General features: G+C 38.4%; 1 non-coding gene across 1 annotated transcript; it reads right to left on the bottom strand.

Moving 5' to 3' along the window:
- Positions 1 to 4,777: 4,777 nt before the first annotated feature.
- LOC113458422 lies at positions 4,778 to 4,908 on the bottom strand. The gene has a single exon (XR_003378808.1). It is a non-coding gene; the product is annotated as a small nucleolar RNA SNORA3/SNORA45 family (small nucleolar RNA).
- Positions 4,909 to 5,391: the final 483 nt, after the last annotated feature.

The following is a 5,391-nucleotide window of genomic DNA, read 5'->3' as shown; positions in this document are numbered from 1 at the left end:
GAAGGAGGAAAAGTAAAGTTCATTATTATTGGCGGTGTCAATTTTCTTTTCTTTCCTTAACTTTTTATTGATTCTTTGCGGATTTCACATCATGCTTCCCTCTCCCATTTATCTCCCCATTCCTTCATATTAGAGCTCTGCCCTTGGAACCTCTCCCACAAATAAAATAAAATAGAATTTAAAAGGAAAAAAAATCTCATCATGGAAGCTGCAGTGTGACCCAGTAAGTCACATGCATCTTTACTTGCAAGTGTTCATTGCAATGAGTCTTTGGTCTGGCTCAAGGCCTCTGGTTTCTGATACATTATCAATACTAGCCCTCATTGGGACTCCTCTTGGATAGTCTGTTGGTGCCCTGTGCCATAAATATCCTGAAGCTTTGTATTTATTTATTTATTTATTTATTTATTTATTTATTTATTTATTTAATTTTTTGATTTTTCAAGACAGGGTTTCTCTGTAGCTTTTTCAGTTCCTGTCCTGGAACTAGCTCTTGTAGACCAGGCTGGCCTCGAACTCACAGAGATCCACCTGCCTCTTCCTCCTGAGTGCTGGGATTAAAGGCATGCGCCACCACCACCCAGCTATCCTGCAGCTTTGTGTCTGCAGGAACAGCCCCTACATATGTCCCAGCAGTTCACAGATTGGGTGGATGTTGGGGTGAGCCAACTCATACACCTGGTTCTTGGCCTGAGTGGTAACTGGATTGGTTAACCCACTAGCTCTTCCTCTTTCTCACCACCAGGACTCATCCAAACCAGCTCACCCAGTGCCATAGGCAGGAAGGAACAAGGCTAGTTCTGCATTCATGCCCTCAGGACTGGCTCACCTCCACCCCCACACACCACCAGGGCCAGCTCTCCTGTGCTTCTCTGGCAAGGTGCAGGGCCTGCTCTTCCAAGTATCACAGCCAGGGAGGGACAGGACCATCTCTCCCACTCTCATGCCCCACGTCAGGTCTCCCATCTGCTGCAGATGGTAAAGGGCAAGGGAGCATCTCTCCCCCATCCATGCCACAAAAAACTCTTTCATTTTCTGAGAGACATATGCGGGACCATTATCTGTCTTTATTTGTACAGGTAAATATGTGATGGCCATAGCTTCTAATAAAGGCATGATTATTGAATAAATCTTTTTTGAGCTCAAGTAGTTGCCCATTGGAACGTGGATAAGTGTCAGGTGATTTTAATTTTCCAAATTCTGTAAAGTGGGACACATCGATATGCTAGATTTCATTCCTTTGAGTGCCCTTTGGGTTACTTTCTGCAGGTAATAGTATTTGGTTATAGAAAGATCAAGTAGGATATGCCTTTATAATCTCCTTAGCATGTAATAGAAAACTTTCTTTAAACCTTGGCTACTGACATGATTTTTAAATGAAACTCCGAGTTCTTCAGCACAGTTCCAATCAATATTTGATCAATTTCTGCATTACCTTATGCTAGAGAACCTGGCAAACCTGTATGGGAACGAATATGTCTTAAGTATATGGGGCAATGCCTATTCCTGATTATATCTTGATCCTAAATGAATGAAGAAGTCAATCTTGTATCATCTTGTATAAATGCAGAGGTTTCAATATGCAAGACAACTCTTTCTGCATATTGTGAATCAGTAAGTATATTGAGAGGCTCTTTAAAAATCACTCAGTACCATGAAAATAGCATAAAATTCTGACTCTTGGACAGAATTATAATGGCTTTGTTCCACCTTAGTTAAATCTTCTTATTTGTAACCTGCCTTTCCTGATTTATTTGCATCAGTGTAAAATATACAGGCTCCAGTTATTGGTGTGTCATATACAATTCAGGGCAAGAATCTAAGTAGTTCTCTTTATAAGGTTAAATTTATCGCTTTTGGGGTAATTGCTATTAATCACTCCTAAAAAATTAGCACAAGCTCTTTGCCAGGGTTCATTGTCTTCCCATATTTTTTAATTTCATCAGTAGTAAAAAAGCACTATAATCTCACTCCCAAGTAAATTGGGAGCATGGGGACCATGGGAGAGAGTTTAAGGGGAGGAGATAGGAAGGGAGAGGGGCAGCGAAAAATGTGTAGCTCAATAAAATAAAAAAAAATTAGGGACAATAATCTCTGCCGGGGCTATTCCTACTAGTTAAAAAGTTTCAATTTATCTTTTATAATTAATTCAGAGACTTTTCCACTTATGGTTTTGATTTTTTATTTGATTTATGTAGTAAAAAATCCATTCTAAGATATATTCACTCTGCTTTAAAATTGCTTTAGGAGAAATTCTGAAAGGCAATATGACTAGAATGCAATTAAGATTTGACCCCCCATCCATATGTGCCTCCTTTAATTTCTCTTCAACAACGGTTATTTGTTTCTCAGCTTCACCTGTTAATTTCCTAGAACTATTTAAGTCTTTGTCATCATTTCAGGTTTTGTTTAAATGAATTATTAAAACATGTTATCCCAACAGCCAGTTGTAGACTGAAAATATTGCCTAACAATCTTTGAAAGTCATTAAGAGTTTTTTTAACGACAAATACAGGAGAGTCCCAAGGGCTCGTTGATTCTTCAATATGTTGAGCATCTAGTTGCTTCTGTACCAGATGTTCTCAAGCCTGCAGGTTGGCTTTTGTTAAAGGCCATTGTTTAACCCATATTGGTTTCTCAGTTAAGCATTATAAAGGTAGGGCCATTAGTACCTTTGAAGGCTTGCTAGTTGCTTTATGCTATAGTACAATCTGAATGCCTTGTGACTTTTGTTTATATAGTACCTTATAATAACCTTCCCAGAAACATGAGGTTTTGGGACTTCAAGAATGGTAATATGTGTATCCCATTGCTACAATAAGTCATGACCCCATAAATTCACAGCAATATTAGCTACATATGGCCACAGCCTTCCTTTATGTACTTCTAGTCCTATGCAATCAACCCATCTCGTGATTTGTTTCACTTGAGATAGGGTTCCAATTCCTAGGAATTGAAATCTGCCTCTTGAAGAGGCCAATTCCATGCACGGATTCTGGAGTCATGATAGTCATATCAGCACATGTGTCCAGTAATCTCTCAATGACAATGTTATTTATACACACTCTTAACTTTTGTATTTAATCATTTATAGAAGTCTGCCAAAATATACATTTCCTATTTCCTACTGGAGTTTATGATTCATCTTCCATCATAGAGAACAGTGATTTTTTTTTTACAGTAGTCACTTGATTTTTTTAATTTTCCTGGTGAGACATGTTCTCTATAGTGACTGGGAATGATAGGATCATGCTTGACATGGTGGTCTGTGAGAGGCCCTTCCAAGGACTTTCCTGATGGTATCGGGTTGTCTTGTATGTCTTTTGTTGATCTACATTCATTGGTCCAGTGCCGGCCTTTGCTATGTCTCCTACATATTCCAGAAGATTGAGATTGTCTATTTTTGCCATTCCCAGAGGAGATATTATTTCCAGGAATTCCTTGCCTACATTCCCTTCTCAGATGTCTTATTCTACCATAATTAAAACACTTAGCACTTTGGTGTCTCCTAATAGCATTGAAATTCTCCTCCTACCCAAGTCTCAGTATTATATTCAAATGTCTCATCATTTATTGTATTCAGGATTCATTCATCCATTGGTGCTGATCTGACCTTTAAAGGTCCAAGTATCATTTAGCATTCTATGTTGTCATTTTCAAAAACCATAGATTCAATAAGTACTCATCTACCTTCTGGGTCTGTTACCCCTATCTGTACAGCCTTAGTTAATCTTTGTAAAAAGTCACTAAAGTGTTCTCTCTGGCCCTGTTTAACTCTGCCATATGATTTAATTCTTTTTCCTAGTTCTCAAAACTTGCTCCAAGCATTTAAGGTTGCTGTGTGGAATAGGGACATGGTGTTTACATCATAGAATGTCTGGTCCTGTTGGTATGTGGAATATCCCTCTCAAATAATTTGATCTTGAGTAGTTTCAAATATTTTTATTTTCCCATGTTGTTCTAAAATTTTTGCCTCTTCTAGCTAGTAGCACTTCCATAGCAACTGTGGTCCATCTTTGAGGACTGGTGAAACTAACTGAAGCCAGTTGTGTGGGATGGCCTTATTCCTTGAAGCCCATGCTTTCATCATTTCATTAACAAATGGTATATGCAAGACATAAGATACTATTGCTTGCTTAATTTCCTTTAGACAGCTCATATCTATAGGTTTGCATTTACATTTTTGAATACTTTAGGGTACTTAGTACCAGATGGCTTCTCAGAGAATATTACCGGAAACTAAAACTCCAGGGTAAGACATCCTGAACTCTGTCATATACGGCCAAGGCAAAATCCTGTTCTTGTACCGTCTCTCCTTGCTCATCAGTTCTGATAATTTCCTCAATTATTTCAAATCTTTTTACCACTGCTTTTTGTAAAGTCTAAATCTTTTGTCCCATGTAGTATTCTGTTCTAGGGCCCTCATTGATTCATTTAGCTGCTGGTCCTTATTCTGCACATATGATTCCAAGGTATAAAATTTGTCCAGTAAAGATAACTTTTCATCCTTGGACATTATTTCGATGATGTGGATATTGCCTTCCTGGAGAGATACCCTATCCATTAATCTATCATAAATTTTTAACAGATTATGATTTTAAATTCAACAGTATGAATTCTTTCAGATAATTTCTCAGCACACTTTAGCATTGATTGAATTTTTTTGTCAAGTTAATGTTATCCCTTTCAATGGTATTAATTTTTCAGCTAGCTGTTCATTATTAGGCTATAAGAGTACCTCATTCTTGGCTCTGTTATCAAACCATTTTTTTGTAGGACATGTTTCTGACGTGGGCACTAACAAGGACACTGAAGTTTGCTACCAGTAGATCAAGACCAGCAGATTCTCTTTGAGAACCCTAGCACACCAGGACAACCACCATGTCGGGATGTGACTATAGTCTCAGCTCAAAATATTTTTTTTGAAATACAAATTAAAGTATTTTGAGAATTCATCTTATACCAGTCAAAATGGTCAAGATTAACAAAACAAATGACAGGTCATTCTGGCTTGAATACAGAAAAAGATGAACAATTATCCATTGCATCTGGGAGTGCAAACTTGTTTATACACTATGGAGATTAGTGTGTCAGTTCCTCCAGAAAGTGGAAATTATTCTACTTCAAAATCCGGCAATCTTCTGAAGACCCTTCTGAAGGGTGAGAGGGACCTAGCCCCCCCCCCCCCGGCAGGAACCAGGAAACAGAGCGAGGGTATTTTGTAAGAGGAGCCCCTGGCCAGCAGGGAAAACTGAACCAGTTTTAAAAGACCCATTAGATAGCATCAATAGGAGGAGATGGGCAGGCACCAAGGCAAGAATTCACCCAATAATCTGAAAAACAGCATGAAAACACCAGAACCCAATGATCCTACAACAGAAGGTCTTCAAC

The sequence above is a fragment of the Microtus ochrogaster genome, unplaced genomic scaffold (assembly GCF_000317375.1).
Source record: "Microtus ochrogaster isolate Prairie Vole_2 unplaced genomic scaffold, MicOch1.0 UNK23, whole genome shotgun sequence".
Lineage (NCBI taxonomy): Eukaryota > Metazoa > Chordata > Mammalia > Rodentia > Cricetidae > Microtus > Microtus ochrogaster.
Note: the sequence above shows the minus strand (reverse complement) of the source record. Positions and strands in the feature narration are given on the sequence as shown.